The 21,782-nt window shown below is 45.1% G+C and overlaps 1 long non-coding RNA gene across 3 annotated transcripts in view; it reads left to right on the top strand.

The window, feature by feature from the left end:
* The window catches only part of LOC135315982 (uncharacterized), a 106,226-nt gene extending 85,919 nt beyond the window's left edge, over nucleotides 1–20,307 (top strand). The window contains exons 4-7 of one of the 3 annotated variants that reach the window (XR_010375466.1): nucleotides 315–465; nucleotides 14,223–14,335; nucleotides 14,859–15,899; nucleotides 20,195–20,307. This is a non-coding gene — a long non-coding RNA (uncharacterized LOC135315982). Of the gene's footprint in view, nucleotides 1–314; nucleotides 466–14,222; nucleotides 14,336–14,858; nucleotides 15,900–20,194 lie in introns of those variants that run through there. The other 2 variants (XR_010375465.1, XR_010375464.1) reach the window with 2 other exon arrangements.
* Nucleotides 20,308–21,782: the final 1,475 nt, after the last annotated feature.

Here is a 21,782-nt window from a genome sequence, read left to right as displayed (position 1 = left end):
CCCAGCTGGAAAGGCCTTCCAAGACAAATGGAAATGTGGCCCCTGGGCTTGTTATTACGATTACAAAAAAGCCTCAGGCATCCAGGCTCTGGCCTATTTGACCAGTTGCTATGTGCTTCTGAGGATGCTCTGCTGCTTTTGCACTAGAAAGCAAAAGCAGTTTTGTGCCTAACAAGCTATAGATTTTTCTCTTTTTATTTTTGTTAGTCTCCTCTACTGCCTTCCCCTGCAAAGGGGGAGCAAAGGTGTGGTGCAGCCTGTGGGTTTTAATTGGACACCATCCCTTTAATGTGGACTTGTGTTTTTCTTTCGAGGCCAAAAATAAATGCTAGTGAAGGAATAAACAGACGTGAAAAGAAGGCTTGGACTTGGAAGACAAGACTGCTTTGTGTTTCCCAAAGCAAAGAGCCTGTTCACAAGGAGGTTACTCTTGTAAAAAAACACGAGTCCTGTGACACTGCCAAGGTCAGTAGGTGCCCAGCAGAGCAGTGGGCATTCAAGGCAGACACGCTCTGGGAGAGGGGCACTGTTTTCTTCCACTCTGAAGTATTTTTGAGGAGAGGAGAGGAGAGGAGAGGAGAGGAGAGGAGAGGAGAGGAGAGGAGAGGAGAGGAGAGGAGAGGAGAGGAGAGGAGAGGAGAGGAGAGGAGAGGAGAGAGGAGAGGAGGGGAGGGGAGGGGAGGGGAGGGGAGGGGAGAGGAGAGGAATTTGCTTTGCCCTGCCATTTAATCTCTTTCTACAGGGTTTGAACATGCACCACTTTGCCAGTGGAAGATAGCTTTCATCTATCTAGGATGGCAATTTGGCCTTAGTGCTGTGGTAGTGTCAGTCTCGCCCTGTTCTGGGAAACGAGGGCAGTACTGCTGCCATTCTGCAGCTGAAGAAGCAGCTAAAGTAACAATGCATGTCCCAGGCAGGGTCCCAGAGGGATTCTCAAGGGAGTGGGGAAAATCAGTGAGCGAGTAGGTGGCCCACTGCTGAGGCTCAAATCCCACTTTCAATACAGATACCCTAAGTGACAGTAAGGCTTGGATTTTTAAAGGTGACTGATACATTTTTCCAAAGTGTTTTGAGGGCAGGGCCTTGTACAGCCAGTCTCAGCTAGGCCTTTGCTGCCCGCCTTGGCTGTGTGTCTGGGACAGGTCAATCTGCAGTCTGGATGTGCTTTGCTTTCTTCAAGAACTCGACAGAATTCAAAGCAAATAGCTTGGCACAGACACCTAGTTTTCAAGTGTGCAAGGTTAGACTGCTGCAGTGATCTCAGTGGGGTTAGGAAGCGTTGTACTTCACTTCAGGTGCTTAACAAATTCTTCATACAATGCAGTGTCTTCTGAAATGCGATCTTTAGGCTCTTTATGTCCCAGCTGTCCGTAAAATGAAAATGCTAGTTAATACAGAGAAGTGTTACGGTGATATGGAGTCTCACACGCACAGAAAGGCAAGTGGAGTTCTTTCACTGTCTCTAAAGCACTGAGCTGTGAGTCATCCAGAGCCTCTGAAGACTCTGGTTAAGAAACAGGAGCTTTTAAATGTACCTCATTAGGGCTGAATCTCCAGCACTGTCTGTAGTCACACACCAAACATTCATCTCAAAAAGGGCAAATGTTGAGAAATTAAGGGAACTAATTAGTGGAATTGACTGCACTGAAGAGCTGAGGAGTTGAATGTGATGGAAACTGGATTCCGAAACTAGCTGGAACATGCAGGAGGATGGACCCTGAAGGGAAACACACCAAAACTGGTGGGATAAATAACCAGCCCCAAACACATGGGGGGAGTTAACTGAGAGCAAGCAAGGAATGGGCAAAAGATCTGATCAGCAAGAGGGTATTCAGTTCACATGCAGCCAGGGATTGAAATCAGATGTCTGGAGGGGAACCACTGCAGGGAACGACCACCTGCTTTGCTCTTTGATGGCACGGGGCTGACTAAGCAGCTTACGCAGCAGGTCCTGAACAGCCGTCATGCCAGTGACATGTTCAGTCCAGCAGTTCTGGACCTGCTTTATGAGCTATTCTGTCATCTTTGCCACAAGGGCAGCATCAGAGAAGAGTGGCGGGGCAGAAGACTGGAGGCAATATTTGCCTCCGCCATCCAATTTTATTTTGCTGAGGTCAGGAAGTGTAGGGGTAGAATGAGAAATGTCAAAAGTAAAGTTGTGAATTAGACTTTGAAAAGGAAATAGAATAGATGGCAGAAGGTTTCAGCTAGGTAAATACAAAAGAGAAAGAGGACAAATGTGGTCATTATGTAGTGAGAATGGGGTTGATATTAGACCAGTCTACATATGGCCTAAAAATGAATTAAAAACACTTTGCCTGCATTTTCAGTAGAGATTATCATATTGAACAGCAGGGCAAAGACAGGATTTCCAGTAGGAACATACATAAGGGAATGAAAATTATCACATGTAAGACGGAAGGAAAAGCTTAACGAATTCAGTGTGCTCAGATCAAGGTGCACTGGCAGATTTCCATCCCAGAATTTGGAAAGAACTGGCACATTAAAGGAGCTGAGCTTAACCTCATATTTCTCTTTGATGACTGACTTTTTTTCCTAGACAAATGAAATACAGGTGATTTACTCTATCCAGACTTGAGTCAAGAATCTGATATTATACCACATGGGAAATTACTAGTTGAAGTTAAGAAGATGGGGATTAGTGTGGTTGGCGAATGCAGAACTGCTAAAGCAAATGACAAGGAGCTCTGTGGAAAGGAGAAATGCAGGACAGAGGCAGTTAATAAGAGGAACTCCTCAAGGGTCAGTCTTGAGCCCAGTCTTACTTGTGCTGTAAATGACTCTCCGCAGCAGCAGGAATGTAGTAAAGAAGTCTACTGAGGACACAGGCTTTGTTAACACAGAGGAGGATCAGAACATCAATCAGCAATAACTGAATGGCAGAATTTGTCTGAAATAGAATAGACAAAGTATAAAGACATACAGTTAGAAATTAATAACTAGACTATCACATTATTCACTTGAGAATGACAAAAGCAGGGTGGTAGAAAAAAACGTAGAGAATTACTTGCTCCGAGGGATAACTGAGCCACCGATCTGATATGGAGAGGCAAATACAGTCCTAGAAGATACAGGTTCACTCATGTTCAAGGAAGATTAGCAGGTACAGAGGAGGGTATTGAGGATGATCAGAGGGTTTTGAACAAGAGGAGACTAGAAGAGCTTCATTTGTTGAGTTTCTCAAAACAAAGACTAGAGTAGATAGGATTGTTTTCAGTAAATACATCTGATAGGTAAAGATCGGAGAAAAAAGAGAATTGTTTAAACTAAATTATGATGCTGGCACAAGAACAAATGATACTAAGGCTGGAAATTTAAAATGAAGTGCTGGAAGAGCTGCCAAAAAGCCTGATATGATGTAATTGACTGTAATAGTGGAAGACCGGATCAGTAATCCAGAGCCTTGTCTTCCCAGATAACTTCTTTACGGCTAGGGAGTCAGCCATGGTGATGGTTACATGCAGGGAATTGAAAGGAATGGCCTGGACCAACACCACAAATGTGTTCCCAGAGATGGAGCTGTGTGGTAAACAACTGAGACTCACATTGTCCCTACCAAGTAGTAATCTTGTTTTTATGAAGGAAAAAATTGTGTCCTATGAAGTGCCAGCTGTATTACAGAAACAGTGCCACTACAACATTTTACTGTGGCCTGGAGCTCTTTTTACCCTAAAACATCACTGTCTTTCACCTCCCAAGCCTGACCCTAGATAGTTGAAACAATGTCTTCAGGAACTGCTGTCCTCGTGCTGGCAGTGTTACTGCCTCTGTGCGGTTTCCGTCTCTCACCTGGGAGCTGGAAGCAGGCGATGTGCCCAGCTCCTGGGCCCTTTCCTCTTCCAATCAGTCAAAATGCCCGCCCAAGGGATAACGCCGTACATCTTCAAACAGAAACATGCAGTAGACATGGTTTTGGCAAACTGGGCACTGGCCTCTGACAAGTTCATCCTTCGTGAAAGCTGTAGCCATATACATGCCACAGTAATGCCCCTGTGGCAGCAGGAGTTCCCCCAACCTTGGGCACTCTACTGGGTGATCCCACGGGCCCCTCGGGAGGGCTGGGAGCGACAGCTGGTGCCTGTGGCCAGGGCCAGAGGCTCACAGGGCTGCTCTGCTCTTGCCACAGGCCGGGAGCCCGGGGTGGGTGCCCTGTGCTGCTTCTGTGAGTGTGAGAAAACATAACTGGACAGTCATCAGGTTTGGGAAAGGGGGGGAAAAAAGGAGGCTGATGCTGAAACTTTTATTTCAACAGCTAAACTGAGGTCCTTCCCTCCTCCACTTATGGGAACTGGCAAACTCAGCTCTTTAATGGTACAAGCTCATCTCAGCCTTGCCTATAAATAGATAAATGAGATTCCTCCTGTCCCAGTGAGTAATTCTGACATCCTCCCGTTGCCTTGCAGAGAGCTGAGTCACAGGCACTCTGCACTCCAGTCCCTGCATTACTTACATGGTCTCAAAGGAAATTTTAACACATCCAATGAATCATCAGGGATTGGATCATGTTTAAAGTTATTCCACTGGCATTTCCCTTCTATTGTAGCAAGTCTGCCAACACCTAAAACTTTAGCTAATCTGGACTCAAAATGCATTGAGGAAATAGCATGTTGACATATACAGCTACTAATAAAAATAATAAAAAAGGTCCTTTTAAATCTGCATCAATAAACAAGTGACCCTTAGTGGATTCCTTTAGTGCTTCGGACCTGCTAATTTTGTCAGACTGCTTCCTTGTTTTGAAGGTGCTTATTTAAAGGAACTCAAAGTTTGAAATGTTTTAATATTCAGTCGTTAGGCCCCTAATTTAATCTCCTGCAGGTTTCCTGCCAAAATATTATTTGCACTGAGATGAAGCTTGCAGCCCCATGCTCATTCTCTCACAGACACACACATTCCTGCTCTTACCCATGGTAAAAATAAAATGCAAATCAGAGACAAAAACAAGAGCAGTGTTAAGTACAGACCACAGGGCAGTAATATGCTGCTGTACAAGGCATTGAGCGCCAGTCTGAAGCAATAGCTCCTGATAGGGCATTTTCACTTGTTACCTTTCCTTCTCCCAGATGGTACAGTGTGGTCTGATGGGCTTAGAGGCAACACAGCATTTGAAATCAGAGTATGTCTTTCTCGCTCCCTCAGAAAAACATCTGGAACAGTGGAAAATTCTCCAGCAGAATTTGGGAGCTGTGAAACAAATATAAAAATATTTCTCACTGTTGGTTTTCTGGCTTGCCTTTCGTATCTTAGAATTGGTTGGGACATTTCACTCATTATTACCAGACTCTCAGTTTCAATGAGCGAGAGATGCTAAGCTTTGCTGGTTTGCGCCTGTGGTTTAATATTCTTAGCCCTAAACCTGGCTTATTCTTTTGATAACCCTAGGAAATCTGTGTCTTATTTAAATAACAGTTTTCTAGTACCATTTCATCAAGTAATTCTCTGCCTGTACATTGATTGCTAACAAGCGGTTGTTCAACACATTCCAGCATGAGCTGCAGTCGCTCCATGCAATACTTTGTCTTCTGCGCTGAGGCTCACTGGGTTATTTATCAGCTGAGCACAGCCTTGGTTGCCAGTTTTCTGCCAGCTGTTAACTATGTAATAGTATTGGGGAAAAAAAAATCAGTTCTGGCTCTGCCAGCGGAATTGGATATAATTCATCTACCTGTTGACAAATGATGATTTGTTTAACAGCATAAACTATAAACTTTTCATAGCTGACAGTTTTCACCCTCCTCTGCAGCTGGAAAAACCTGAGGAATTCCCAGAAGTTAGTTACTTTTGTCCTTTTCAAGTTTTCTTATAGTAATGCCTTGTACTGTTGGCGCTGTGCAGGAAAAGACATCCTTAATGGGCAAATCAGTGGTGTCAGCATGATGGAGGACTAGGGCAGCTGCATTAATTGGTGCCACTCAGCTTCTTGGTTGGCCTCCTTCCTGCAGCGAAAACCCCACCGGATGGTCAGGCCATAGAGATGCTCAAGGGCAAGTCAGAGCCCTGAAAACAGGCCAGCATTTCTGTAAAGCATTAATCACCCTGTGCGGGGCCAGGGGTGGGACTGGGGAGAGGGTGCACACTCTCTCGGCATGCACATGTTTTCTATCTAAGCTTTGGTTCAGCTGGATCTTTCCCACTAGCGCATCCTTCTTTAACACCTTGTACTCATTTATTGCGAGTCTGTTCAGCAGCGCAAATCAATTAAGTACTGCAGAAACCCACTGAAGCAGCCAGAGGTTCCTATCGCTGGTTCAGCCAGGGTGGGAGGCATGCAGAGGTTAAGCTTGTACTTTTTGCCACACAGCGAGTGAGGGTGGAGCGTGAAGCAGCCCCCCCCGCCGCCACCACCCCCCCAGCTCACCCCCCCCGCGTAGGTTTCAGCCTTCCCCAGCACCCTCAGTGTGGCTCCACCACGCCAAGCCCTCCCTGCCCACAGCTGGAGCTTTGGTGGCTCTGGGGAACTTCTCTGGCATCAAATAATCACATGCCCAGAAAGCGCCAGCCTTGCTGCAGTGCACTGGTGGCCTGCCTTGCCCTGCTGAGGCTGGCCGAAACAGTCTTGCTAATGGGGCTGTTCCTCCAGGGCTCGGCTGGGCCAGTCCAGAGGTGACCAGCTCTGTGCCATAACGAGAACAGGATAGAGTCAGGGCCTCCGAGCTCACCTACAGGTATGCTGCGGAATCCTCCATCAGGAGCTTGCCTGCTCCTCCCAAGAAAAGTCACTACTCAGTGGTATGGCTAGGCACTGGCCAGAGGGCAGGCAGGGGTTTAAGAAGTAAAAGTCAAAAAAAAAAAGTGATCAAGAAGAGAGTCAGAAAAATTGAGAGGCTTTACAATAATTGCTCAGCTGGCCGCATTCCAGCTGCAGCGCCAGGCTTAGCGTGCAGTGTGAGGGCTCACTGTAACATCTCCAGGCTGCCTGCCCTGCGGGTAGGCTGGCTGTGGGGATACACCACCGCCCTCTGGGTCAAGCTGGGTTAGAGCCACTTATATACATCATGAACTTCAGAAATAGGAGCTGATAATTCAAGCCACATGACATAGATGATCCGCAACATAAAGGAAAATAAAGCCTAACCAATTAATTCCTGGTCATGCCTTTAAAATGTGCTTGGCCAAACTGTACTTCATGAGTGTCTCTCAAGAGGGCCAGATTCTGTAGGACATGTCCTCAGCTTGCAGAAAGAGGCCATTAATCATTGCTGTGCCTCGGTCTCTGGCTATTTTAATCTCTGCTGAAATACACATACAGTTCCCACTCCTAAAAATGGTATTTGACTCCAATGCATGTGATTTCCTTTGGCTTCCTCTCCCCAATTAAGAGCAAGCTGTAACTACTTGGAAGTGCACATGCTGGAATCTATAGCTTTGCTCTCATCTGTCATGGAACAAAACACTTGCTACTTTTCTACATGTAGCATAAGATCCATGCCACCAGACCTAAATATCAGAATATATTGCAACCTATAACGCAGTTTGAATGTGTGGCGGCTGTTGTGCCTACAGGCTGGTGGCCAAAACCTGTCCTATGTAATGGAGCACTGAAAATGTCATTGGCCCCTACTGTACCATTAGTCCTTTTCTGTTCCACTTTTTATTATGTAATGAATAAAAATTCCTCTTGTATATGCTGGCACTAATTAGAGGATGTCAGTATGTTGTGGGAGAAGTGAATGAATCATCAAAAGTGGATGAACTAGGAGTATATTTGTAAACTGTAGGCTGTAGAAACCAAAAAGTCTTTCTTTAATTTTTCCTTTAAAAATGCTGAACAAAAGTCACAGGAAGTTTAAGGAGAAAACAAATTGCTCATCCACAGATTCAGGAGCGAAGTGAATCCTTGTACTTCTCAGCTTCTCTCATGAGGCACGTGAGCCGCCTGAGGAGCCTGGGGGTGTGCAGAGGACACTTCATTGCCTTTCCTGAATTTCAGGCTAATAAGTGCATTGTGCCCATCTCCATGGGCTTACCGGTACCCTAATTATAAATCAGATTGCTACAATTCTGAATTTCTCTGCATTCTTTGTATATGAACATGCTGCTATTGAGCTTAAAGAACCAGCCTGAGCTGGCATACAGAGACCTTAAGTGAAGTTTACAGGAATAGGAACATAAAAAATAGAGAAAGTCTTGCAGGTACATTAGTCTTGAAGGAGCCCTTCAGTGTTTGTCACGCTGTGTCAGGTCACGGGCACCATGACAAATAGTCAAGAGGACTACCAACAATTGTAATGTGGGATTTAACTCATTACACCTGACAGCATTATTTATCTGGAATCCCACCAATCTTTTTTCTTGTATCCCTAATAGTCAGGAAAGAGCATGTACTTTTTTTTCTTGGGTTTTTTTTTAACGCCGCATATAAAGCAGCATCAGCCTCAGTAACAAGAGAACGTTCTGTCTTCCTGGCTTTCAGGTTAGGAAGACAAATCCTGCTACAATGACGTAACAAAGTTTTCAAACTTGATGTTGCAGGGAAAGGCAGGCACACAAGCCAGCTATCCTAACTCAGCTGATGAGGTTCTGTACTTGAGACTCAGGGAAGTCTGTTCACTTTGGTGGGCATTTGTTTTGGTTTTCCTCTTTAAAAAGTACCAAAAGTATCAACCCTTGAACCCCAGGCAACACCAACTGGGCAGCAGAACAGGGTCCAGCTCATGCGAAGGCTGGCTCAGCTGTCCCACTGGAGAGGTTGCTGTTTCTTTCCCACCAACTCCTGTGAATGTTCTCTTAGTTAAACATGGCCAATTCTGGTCCAATTAAAAAGACAAAGCCCAACAACGACCTGCTAAAGCTAAAGGTTCCTTGAAAGCTTGGATTTCTTCCATCTTGCTGAAAATTAAATCTTTACATTTTGACAAAATTTTGCCTAAATAACCATGTTTCCTCTGTGACACAGCTAGTCATCAGAAACTACAGCGAAGGGCTGCAGTTCAGAAACAGAAAGGGCTTCAGTAAAAAAAGCACCAAATTTGCCTGCACTGGTTTAATTCTGTTCATGTGGCTGACATACAATTTCTGTTTGACTGAATGTACCACATTAAACTATTCTGGACAGGAGTTGTGAAAGCAGCTGATAATATTACAGGGCAGTTCAGAAAGTGTCCCCTACAGCAAAAGACTCCTTGTACCTGGAACACCAGTGCTTGAAAGACATTAATAGAATTGCTTGTACTTGAAGAGCAATTTGATTTTTTCTTTTCCCTGTTGGGATCTCACCCTGCAACCTTTACTCTTTGCTGCTTTGGGTCTATTCTTTGTGGGCTGTTGTAACACTATTACCAATCTAGATGGTGCATATGAATAGCAGCTCAAGTTTAGTTCATCCACTGTTACCCATTTTTCAGGGAAAGAATTATGTGCATGCAAGTACCAGGGTGTTTTATTTCAGTAGGGTCTATTTTAATGGCCATACTACTTAGCATAGACTAGGGATGTAACTTCAAGGAAGTCTGGTGCAGAGCTTAAGTGCAGTAGAAGCTGATGGCATCACCTGAGCCCAAGTCTAAAAAAAAAAAACCATGATTGCCTGCATGTACTTTTCAAAACACCTTTATTTTAGGCATTTCTGCATTTTTCCAAGCCAAATCAGAGGTGCTAAATGACACTGAACTTAAAAAGAAAAGCCAGCCAAATTTGTCCTCAAAATCTAAGTGGCTTAGCCTGGGCACAGAGAAACAGACTCATGGGTCTGCTGAGAATGTCCTAAAGCATTAAAGAGGCACCAGCAGGGTTGGATCCCACCTGCAGGATATGCAGGAGAGAGCCTGCATATAAGACCCTGGCCACGTACCAAGCGTCCCTACAGACCTCTGCTGCACCTACACTCCCCTCTTGCCAGGCAGTACGGCAACTAGAGGGGATGTGTATGACCTGTGTGGCTGGGAGAGCTGTTTTAGGAACAGATAGGATAAAAATAGCACCAAACCACTGCGCTCTCCTATGCACCACATGCAGTCACATATATGAAGGGTTTCGTCCACAGAGGCCGTACAAGATGCATAAGTGGGCAATTGCAGCTTGCCATAAGGAACAAGACACAAGGTTAAAAAGCACTGGAACAGCTTGTCAGACATTTATATAGGCACAGTTCCCATAGCACGTAAGAAAAAGATCCATTCATCAGAGCCCTGGCTTCAGGATGAATTGCAGGAGTTGCTCTGTGAGCATCCTCTGTTAGAGGTTCAGACTCATCCCTCTGACTTTAAAATCCATGAGTGGGTTCTGTTCATAGTGGCAGAGCTGAGATAGGAAGAAGCTGGGGAGGCATATTCCAGTATTTCAGAGCAAAAGTGTGTTTATTTTAACACATAAATATACTTATCTTGAGTAAGGTGGTGATACTAAAGCTAAAAACTGTACCATAGAAACACAGCCAAAAAAGTTACAAACCCTCATTCCTGGTCTTCTGGTTTTCAGCACAAATATTCCACTGCAGTAGGTCGTTGCTTTGCAGCCTGTTAGCAGTTGAGGTGATTCTGTCCAGTTGTTTTGGTAGATATCAGAACAGATTAAACTAATTCCATCCACACACCTTGCCAAGGAAACATTCAAGTCCTTCCATCTCGTTTCAGTATTAGATAAAAACGTGAGAGTTGCTAGATGACGAAATCCTCGTGGAGAGGAGCAGAGGGTCTGGGGCTTCGTATGATAGGGCAGTCTCAGAAATCAAAGGTGACAAAGCAACAAGTCCTGAAACACAGAGTTCCAAAAGTGGTATGTTCCTGGAATCAGCCCACAGGGAAGGATGCTCCTGGGACAGTCCTGTGGGGCCTTGAGCAGCCCAAGTTTCTTTGTTCCCAGGTGGTTGAACAGTGCCCATCCTTAACTGATAATAAGGTGCCTTTCTTGTGCCCATTGTCTTGTCTTATCTAGTCACACAGTCGTTGGGACAAGGATTGTCTTTTAGGGCTTGCTTACACAGAACAGCTGATGATTCTGCAATAGCTAAGGCAGGATGACTTCATGTGAACTCGCTCATTCCATGGCAGCTGGTACAGCTCCTGACTCATACCATACCTTAACTGGCGTAGCATCAGTGTGCCTTACAAAGTTAAGCAAGACCTGGGACTCAGTTCAGGGTTCTAGTCACTTCTTGTTTACAAAGAATTCAGCTTTACGAAAGCAGCTGAAATGCTCCTGAGAATAACAAATAACAAATGAGTAAATCTTGCTCCAGAGTCATCTAACCCAATCAAAAAACAGGTAAGTGATGTGTAAAGCAAGGCTATGTAGTCACTGTAAAAAAAAACCAAACATGCATTTCTAATCTATTGGCATAGGCATATAAAGCAGAATTAATTGATAAACATATCAATTGATAAACATTATAAAAGCCTTAAACAAAGCCTTTTCAAAAAGGTAATGAGTAATGCAACCAGCGAGAAAGGGACTGTTGCTATTGTGGGGCCAGATTAATTTGACTATCCATACCCCTAGGTAGAGTTATTAAAGGATAAAAGCTTTGAACGTTGTTGCAGAGTTCAATGAAAATAAAAACTTTTACTCAATGTATAGAAGCTCTCAAAAATGCAAATGAAGTGTTAGAATGCATAAAGATGGTGAATAATTGAATATTATTGTTCTGTTTAACAAATTGCTTCTTTGCATGCAATTACTGCAACCTGGTCTGATCTGAAAAATGAGAGTAGAAATAAAGCTCAGAGAAAGGTGCAATGGATGAGCAGAGACCTGCAATGACTTAGAGCAGTTAGCTGAAAGAGGAGTAAAACAGGAATTGGCGGGGGAGGAGGAATGGTTTGGGTACGGGCTTTCTCTAGGGTGGGGTTGTGCATCTCTGGTTGCATTTCACTCCGGTGGAGGGAAATGCAAGACAGGCACAACGGGAGGGAAGGCACTTGGGTTTGTTTCATTTCCCCCTCCTTGTGCTCCAGTTCTTTTGCTCTGAGCTTCACACAAAGCACACGCTCCACCACACTTTACAAAAACACATCCCTTCAGCTCCACTCTCAACAGAAACACTTTCCCCAGCTTGAAACGCTGCTCCGACTTGCAAGCAAGCCTTCCCAACAGCAGGCCCGCCCTTCCATGCTTGCCCTGCCCCAAGCGCTAGTGCTTTCCTTCCAGGCCTCCCCGTGCCGGAGGTCACAGTTGACCATTGCAAGAACAATAAGGATTTTTAGGGGCATTATGACTGGGTTAGTAAAACACAGCTGCCCCTGAAAGTCCCTCATTTTTCTTGCTGCCGCTCAGTCCGTCCCTAGGAGGGCAGAGGCCTTTCTCTCCAGCATGGCTGTGCCACCTCATGCTGGCACAAATGACTTTGCCAGTATGCCCAGTAACCGCCCCAGTGCCGGTGCCCAGCCATGACACGGCCAGCGGAAGGTGTGGAACTGCTTTGTCATCCCTGCAGGCTCCCTCCTAAGCAAACGCTGCGCTGCGTTTCAGCGTGATGCCAGATGGCTCGTCTGTCACTTGGCAGAAATGCCATCAAACAAAGCTTGGCACAGCTAGCTGCAAGCAGCCCTCAAATACCCCAAACCATTGGGGCAAAAGGAAATAACACCTCCTGCAAATACACACGGTATTGCCAATCAGACGAGCACTGGCACTTTGTCCAGGAATAGCAGAGACCCCAGGCCTGACCAGCTTGTGCAGGCAGCACTGATCATCTTGCACTCCTGCATCGCAGCTCGGCATCCCCAGGGTGCTTAAAGCTGCCCAGCTGCAGCACCCAGCAGGAGCAGGTCACACCCACATACCCAACTGCAGAAGCAGTTGCTTTTAATTTATTAATAAGGCTCAGATTTTAATTAGGGAATTACTACCAATTTCTCAAGAACTTTCAGCTTAAGTAATATCTGAAAAAGATCTATAGCATCTCTACTAAAAAGGTGCCAAGTAGTTGGCTGGGTATTTTCAACCCTCATTCACAAGTCCTCCTGGAAATCCCAGCCCAGCCCAGTGTGACCTCAGGGCAAGGAGCAACATGTTCCTTTTAATTCATAAGTAATTTGAATTTTGATGGAGGTGGACTCAACAGAAACCATAGGCAGATTCCCACAATTCTGCTCTGTTGTTTCCCCATGAGCTCTCTGTAGGATGCTGGGACAGGCCCCATCCCTGTGGTGGGCTTGCAACTGTCCCTGCAAGCCGTCACCCTTGAGAGGGACTGTGTGACATGCTCAAGGGCTTCCAGGGCATTTGTGGCAGAGCAGGGAACTCCTAGGGACTCTCAAGGCTTTTCTTGGGTTTTTTGGGGGGGCTTTTTGGTAGTTTTTTCGTTTGATTCCTCCCACCCCCTCCCTTGCAGTAAGGACATAGCATCCCTTAGCAAAGGACCCTCTTCCCCATTCCCAGTTACAGACTAGGAAGAACAGGGGTGGTTGAGCATCTCTGAAAACCTGTGAGGTGCGATGCGAGCGGCAGCACAGCGATCTCGCAGAGCGGAGCTCCCCCTCTCCCTCCCTGGGCCCAAGTGCTTGCTGGCCTCAACCGGTGTGTTTAACATTCAGCTCCAAAACAAAGAGGCTGAGCTGCCACATTCAACCACACAGAGCAGCAGCTTGTTTGGAGTTGCTGCAGTTCAAACATGCCATCTCCAGGGACACGCAGGGCAGGCTAGTGTGGCTGCTCTGCACGCAATGGAAATGTCGAGGCTTGGGGCAGTCACAAAGATCCCAGCCATATGCAACACAAGACAAATAGCCTCACCCATCCTAACAAGGGATGACACTCCGTAGTAGCAGGCAACCTGGCATGCAAAAAGACCCTGAGACCCCCTCATTGCTGTACAAAGCCACACCATATTTTCATTTAGAATTTCTTCTAAGGCTTGCAAGTCAAATGAAAGCAAACCCTATGCCCTGATTTGGTAATAAAACATGAGCCATGATTATGATCTAAATATTATTTGCAACTTCAAAAAAAATTACAACAGCAGTATAATAATAATTAAAAAAAAAAAAAGCAGGAGCCCTTTGAATGCTAATGACGTTGGTGTCCTAAATGAAGCATAAAAGCCAGATCCTGCAAGAAGCAAAGCATGAGTGCAAGCTGTCCCACACTGAAAGCAGCACTCATGGCTGCTTCATTCATTTAAGGAATCAATTCCTTTGTAATAAGCATCAAGTAGTTTTTAGGACTAATATTAAAATGAGATCCGTGCTGTTATTATTTTCAAAAGTTTGTTTGTTTTTTTTTAAATCTTGGATTGACAATGAACAACTCTCTGTAACTGGAAGGAGCCCTAGGCAAGGACCTACAGCACTTACTGTCCTACCGACATGGAAGAAAATCAGATGAGCCCCTGCCCCAGGGGGACGACGACAGCCCCAGCAGCCAGAGCACACCCCAGGTACAGAAAAGCAGGTAATCGGAGTCGTTGCAGATTTCAGCCTGGGCAGGCTATCTCACCCCCAATTTTATTTTACTCGCATCCAGTCGTTGGCAGATTCCAGCGAGGATGGATGTGTGCTGCTCCAGGGAACCCCCTTCGTGGAGGCTTAATGCGTTCTTTCTTGGACTGCAAAGCCAAGCACGAGGCCGTGTGTGTGCTAGAAGAGGGGAATACTGCCCAAGCTGCTCTCAGCTCCCTGCCGCCCCGCTTCCACTTCCAGATAACACGCAATCAGGTTTTAATCATCAGAGCACAGGTCTGTAGGTTACACTGATGTTATCTGAGTGATGTGGGACTGAAGTCTTTTTGGTGTGTTGGCTTTGAAACGCAGAAAATGCAAGACAGCACAAAACCAAACTGAAGGTAAATAATTATTGCAGTTTCTAGAATTCTTCCAGCTTTAGTCATTGAAGGGAATTGTTAGAAACGGACAAAGGGCTGTTTCCCTTAATTTTTTTAAGTGTGAATTTTGTCTTGACAGTTTCCTTTCAGAAACAAAAATTGAAAACAAATTGTCCTATACACAAAACAAAGGGACAGATCCTCAGCTGGAATGGACTGGTATAACCAAATGAGTAACACCCACTCACAGGAGAGACTTTTAACAACAGCCGCTGATCCTGCTCTGCCCAGAAGAGAGAGATCTTCGGCCCTGGGTTTTAGATGGCAGCAGCGTTGACTCTAGGTAGCTTGAAAAAGATGAAGGGCTGCCTTCAGAGAAGCTGAAAAGGCACCAGGGCTCCAAGGACTCTGCACTGTATGCTTCCCAAACCTGGAACTGACTCCAAGTGCATGAGCCAGTGGACACAACAGCAACAAAATAACTGATACCAGCATGGCCCTGAAATTAATGAGCTGCTTTGGAGAACTGCTGGCAAAGCAGGCTTCCAGAAACCACTTACATGTGGGGTTTACTTTCTGGAGAGAGGCTTGTCTCAGATTTTTCTCTCAAAAACCAAGACAGGGCTGATCACTGTCTTGAAAATGACATGAGAGATCCCCAAGAAAATATTAACTGTACAGTACAGGAGAACGAATGCATGACTAATTGTGATCCATCCCAGCCAGTCCTGCCCCCGAGAGAGACTGCAGCACAGCACAATTGCACCCGGCGTTTGGGAAATGCCGTTAGCCGTGAACAAGTTACTAAGAGCAGCAGTTATTGGCTTTGGGTCCTGCCAGCACAAACTATGACTCTCATTGGGCTGTCCTTTGTGCAGACCCAAGCACGCTCCAGAAGCACCCATGTAAGCCAGGTTCATTAGTCTCCTTCACCCAAAAAGAAAACAACAAAAATACACACACTAGGAAAATTCCGGAAGCCTCTCACTTTGCCAAGAACAGACGACATCGCCGCTGCTGCTGTCGCCAGCAGAGAGAGCGGCCCAGCTCCCTGTCCTCGGGATCCAGCGGAGGCCCCTGGAGGACCCAATGCACAGGAGGGTGCACTGCGCTGGGACCGAAAGTGAACAAACGCCTGCGCACCAGTGGATGAGCACCCATCCCCTGGGGCTGACAAGGGGTGAGTTCGGCCACGTGCGTTTTACATTTCACTTCCTTTGCAATCCTCAGTTTGGAGCGTCACTTCTCCTCCCTCCCACCCCCAACATCAGCAGAGGAGCTGGAAAGCCAGAGTTATTTTTAGGGGATGGTACATTTAGGCCCTGTTAATCTTGACCGGGTCCATTTGAAAATGACAAGGTTGGATAATCAAACACATTACGCAGACTTTCCATGGATGCCGCTTTGAAAACGAGCCTTCCACCATTCAGCAACGTAGAGGCCAATAGTTCGAATAGTAATGTTTGATGCTGTGCTGACTTGCCTCATTGTGGTGACCTCGCTAGCATTTATATGCAGAGGCCTCAGAGAACAAGGAAATTAAAGCAGCTAACTGACTTTAAGTGTATAAAATAAAACAATTAGTCATCAAAAAGAGGCTGCTGTGTTACACCCACCTTGAGTGGCAAGAGACCATTATCTGGCTGAGGCTGGCAAAGAAAAGGGTGGCAGTGCTGCCTGGTGAAATCGCATGGCCCAAGAGCATGTGAGCAACACCCAGTGCAACTCAAAAGGGAGCTGCTGGTGTGACGACTAATGTTTTAAGTGGGTTGGCACAAGGAAAGGGGCAGGAAGGGAGAACGCTAGGAGAAAATCACCAGGGGAGGAGCTCTGGCTAGAAGAGGCTATGTGACTGCTAGTAAATTAACCAGAGCATGGTTCACCAGCCCTGTCTGGCCACAGCTGTCCTATTTAAGTCTCTTAGCCACCAAACGAAGGGGGTCCACAACCAAACAACCTATTGATAACGGCCCCTGGCCCGTACTGACTTTCAAACCATATCCAGGACTGGCTGGAAGAGTCCCAGGCCAAAGCTTTGCCCAGGACCGTGCTCCGCACACAGCCATCGGCTGTTGGGTTTACTAGTGCAGCCGTACCCCAGGCGTGTGGCCCCCGGCATAGGGCATGGCAGAGAAACCCGAGCAGGCTGGTAGGTGTATAGATAGCAAGCAGCAGTGCAGAGATGCCTGCTGGGTCCCAGAGGAGTGCAATATCGCAGAGCTATGCCTGGACTGATGACCGACAGGAAAAGCAGCCGTGCTGCTGGCATCACCCTGCCAGTACTGCTCCAATTCTGAATCTACCTAAATTTTGACCAGCGAGTTAAGAGAGAAGCTGCCAGCCAGAGGCTGCTCAGCTTGGCCTTTGCTGGAACAGAATCTGGTCTGGCTGGCATTGAGGGAAGCAGAGAGTTACAGGAGAGCACGAGGAAATTGCCAAGCAAAAGGGATTTTTCAATCATTTCACTTTAAACAAAACTACAGCATTACCAGAAAGTAAATGGCCACACCTTGCTACTTACACAGTTCTGCTAACAAGACCAGCTTTTCCATAGCTATTCAAATATAATGAGACCTGGGTGCCTAACTAACTCTTTTAAGCTCATTTCCAAACTCCAGCCAAAAATCACTTTCTGATTCACCACTTTCTCAGGCACACCAGTATTGAGGGAACGCCTGCAGGCTGGTACTGTGCTGCACAAAGTACATAAGCACATGTTTAATTACTCTGTGGACCAGGGATGTGATTAATCATGCTTAAAGTTAAGCATGTGCTTAAGCATGCTGCTGACCTGGAGCTTTAAATGGCTCTGTCAGGTATTCTGGTGCTCCCCGTTTTCCAGTTTTTGAGGCTCAATAAGTGGAAGAATATAAAAAATATTCTGTGGTCATACACTCCAAAGAATTCACCCAAAGTCTGGTTCCTGACTTTCTTTTAAATTAGTTTTTGTACCTATTCTCTCCACATTCCCACCAATACTGACTACGGGTATTACAATAGTATGTATATTATCAGAATTTATTAGCATTAAAACATGAGATAATCATTACAATTCACAAGCTTTGAAAAAGATTTGAGCATAGTGTTTACTTTGCCTGAATAGGGCTCCAGGTAAGAACTTACATTCATGTCATTTGCACATTTTGGGGATTAGTTCCCTTATGTCTGAGCAGTGTACAAAGTCCTAAAAGAAATATGAAGCATATCATTGCCCCTATTGCCCCTGCTAGCAGTGGTCTCATCACATGGAAGAACTCAAGCATAAAATATGCATCAGCTATGGGTGGTCACGTAAATTCACATTTCATTAGCTACAGCATACATGATCCTGGGGATCTTTTTCACTGTGCTTTTCCACCTTTCCAGCAAAGGCTTATTCCTAGTTCATCATAATTGCAGGAAGGTGAAATTGTATCCATGTCAGGCAGAGGAGACTCAGACCTGGAAGCTCAATTTTTTATTTTTTTTTTTTAATACACAACTGCCTCTTTTATGACTAAGGAAATCCCTGCTCAGGGAGGTTGGATGGACCAGACCAGAGCTGCTTCTCAAGGCAGGCGTGTGGCCCACGTGCACTGCCAGCTGGGGCATCACAAACGTGGGGAACACCCATGCTCCAAGCTCACCCAGTAAAATCATGCAATATTGACAAGCCAAGAGGGTTCAATTAGAGCAAAGCATGTGCAAATCGATTTTCAACAATCAACTAAGAGCACACAGGATTTGATTACAAGACAGGAGGCATGTGGCTCTCTGAAGGAAGCCTTCTTTGAGGAAGAAAACATGCAATAATTGATAAAACGTTTTGGCTGCTCCTTCTAACTGATCCCATCACATGTTGTTTATTGCCAGTACATTCATGAAAAGCACCTATTTTGGCCCCCAGGGCATGCCAGAGAAGAGAAGAGTCACCAGAGAGACAGCTGGTCGAGCCCAGGTGCCTTTACTCTTCTCACAGCACTAATACAGTGACCTTGAGCTTTTAAACTATGTTGTTCTCGACTTGAAATATTGGTCTCTTGTTATAAGTTTACAGCTTTTGTTTGGGTTTTTTTTGGTACAAAACGTAGTAAAATCTTCCACAGAAGTGAAGTCTATATTAGGAAACGTAGCCTTAGTGCTGTAGGTTTGGGAGAATTTACACAACTTTTTCTCTCATTTCAGCATTATTTCATAGTGATAACTTTGAAATGTTTTTTCTAAAGGGACCAGATTGCCAGACACAGGTTCAGTAACCACTGGGAATGCGCACTAGTTTTGGGGCCAACGCTGTATATCCAGAAGCTCCTTACAGCAGTAACAGTCACAGGACCACTGCCCTCATTTGCTGAATGGCGTTAACTAAACCAGACAGGATACTGCACTTGCCAGCTAGATTGGAAGAAAGTCACAGCATGTTCAGAAAAGCTGAATTGTGTGGGCATGCACTAGTGCCTGACCACCACAGTGACTGGTGACAGGAGCAGCTTCATACCTGCAAGTTTTAGATGCCTGATAACAGCCATTAAGCACATTGAAGAGTTAAGTGGAACATGTGGTTAAAAGCCTTGACATTTGCATAAATTCCATTAGGTGGGGAACCATCCTCTTAGCATCTGTGCCTAAAAGTGGACCGTACAAACTTCCTCTACTCAGGCCAAGACCAGTACTTCAGAGGGTGTTACCTCCCACCTTCAAGTGTTGAACACTGACCCTGGGCCATCTCCCCCTCCCCTCTGCTGCAAGAGAGCCTAGACCAAGGTCCCATCTTTTTTTTTTTTTTTTTTCCTTTTAAAACAGATTAAGTTAACTGAACTCCATCCTAGGTGAATTAGGAACCTTTTTGCCAGATACTTTTAATGAGATACTTAATGAGGGAGAGGTGTTATCAAAGCTCTACCAGTGTCCAGGTTTATCACTGCTCTTCAATACTGCATGGGGTGCACATGAAATGCTTAGGAAAGGGGGAAATTCTATCCCTTTAAAAATACCATTAATGACCAAGAGGCCTTGCTCCCACCCCTGCTGTGATTAGTAAGATTTTGGTTGGTCAGAGCTGGACTCAGAGTACTTTCTGTGGGCAACAGGTATTTTTCCTTCAGCCCTGACAGACCACGGACATTACAGACTAAGCAGCAGGCACGAGGATTGGCTGGCAAGAATACGCTGTGTGGAAACCCAGTGCCTTTTCTGCCTGCTCCCTGCTGCCTGGTGCTCTTTTTCATTTGACTTCAAGTCAGCCACTATAATCAAGGTACTGGGTTTTGCTTTTATTTTCAGCTCTTTTCCTTCCTGGCTGTCAGGAATAGCACAGCAGTGCTGCTTACACTCAAAGCCATGCCTGGAATAGTGAAGTTGTAGCAAATTTAATTAAAAAAAAATTATTTGGCCATATCTTTAGTTGCTGTGGAAATCATTCTGGTGGGAGATTGTTCCTAGAAGTTGTATTGGGATGTACAACGCTTCTTTCACCTGGACTAAAGTGTTTCCTTCCAGGTGTGGATTTACACAAGGGGGAAAGGAGAGAAGTGCTCAGTCACCATGTCCGTCCCGTTCATCTCCAGCGCACTGCACAGGCCACGTGCAAGAGGCACAGGGAGCCCTCGTGCAAATCCTCCCTCCTCGGTGAGGTCCTGGCTGCACGAGCAGGGTCTCTAAAAAGCACTGCTTATGTTTGTGGCCCATCAGGTCTGGACTTCACGGGGAATAAATCAGTGCAACTCACGCCCATTTACACCAACTTGCAGCACAGCCCACTGTGCTTTGCAACAGCCTCATTATATGTATTTTAAGCACTTAAACCTGTGCTTGCTGCCTGCATAATTCTGATCATAATTCAGCATTAATGTAACACTGGTAGCTAGCTAGCTATAAAACAGATCCATTTGGAAAATGCACTTCAAAGTTAGAAAAGGTTTGAAAGTTACAGCATTTCTAAGCGTTTATGAACATACTGCTCTAAAATGACAGAAGTGCTTATGGCTGTTCATCCAAAAGCATTACCAGTCACCAAAATTAGAGTACGGGACGAATCCTGAGCTGGTACGGATCAGGACATCTCCACTGGCTTACCGGAGGCGTTTTATTTAGCAATGGGCACACCTGCTGTTTCTTGAGAGCGCTGTAAATTCATTCTGTGATGCAGACAATCTACAAGCCCAATTTATATTTTAAGATTAAGCCTCTATCAGATCTTTTGAAATGAAACTACAGTTTGTGTTCTTTTTGAAGGCAGTAACAACTTAAAAGTATAAAGACATCCAAAACTTTATGTAACTAGTATTACATAACACCTTAAACTGGCTCATAAGCATTTTCCTTACTCTGGATTTATTACATTTTTATTTGGGGCATGCGAAACAACTCGCTCTACAAGTGCAGTTGCTCACATGGGGCTGGGCTGGGAGGGAAAGAGTTCGCTCCAGTGGAAGTTCTAAAGTGAGAAGCTTATTACTACGTTTGCGAAGATGTCTGCAAAGGAACACTGTCAGAAAAAATGTTTCGTTGTGTCTCACTGCCCTTAATGGCCATTGATACAGAAATTAAACAAAGTCCTGGAAGGAGGCTAGAGATAGTATTAGTTTTAAGGGCTGAATGCATGCAGAACCTCTGACTGCATATAGCATTAATGTCATAAAAGTGTGTGAATGTTCTCATTCAGGCTATAATTTATTCCCCAAGGAGATGCAAAACTAGCTCAAATATGCTACATGCGAACCAAATTCTTCCAATGAAGCGAGTGCAGTATGTGAATCCTGGAGCTAAATTTAGGCTGAGATTTGGAGTAACGCAATTCTAATCTCAGTGTAGCACTTTGAGTCGCAGCTAACAAACATTGTGAAATGATTCAGTGAAGTTCTGGTCCTTTGTTACAATCTATTTTGAATGAAGTTCTGGAAGCTCTTTACTAACTCAGATTTAAGAAATTCAGCTTAAGTTACTAAGTTGAATTTCGTTGTTCAGTGCAATTGTTCAAAAAAATTAATAAAAGTTGTTTTTAAAATGTACATTCAAGCTGATTTTTTGGGTGCATACGATAGCTCACGTGAAACAGACACTTGGGATATTGAAAGCACTATGTAGA

Source organism: Phalacrocorax carbo, chromosome 16 (genome assembly GCF_963921805.1).
Source record: "Phalacrocorax carbo chromosome 16, bPhaCar2.1, whole genome shotgun sequence".
Classification (NCBI taxonomy): domain Eukaryota; kingdom Metazoa; phylum Chordata; class Aves; order Suliformes; family Phalacrocoracidae; genus Phalacrocorax; species Phalacrocorax carbo.
Note: the sequence above shows the minus strand (reverse complement) of the source record. Positions and strands in the feature narration are given on the sequence as shown.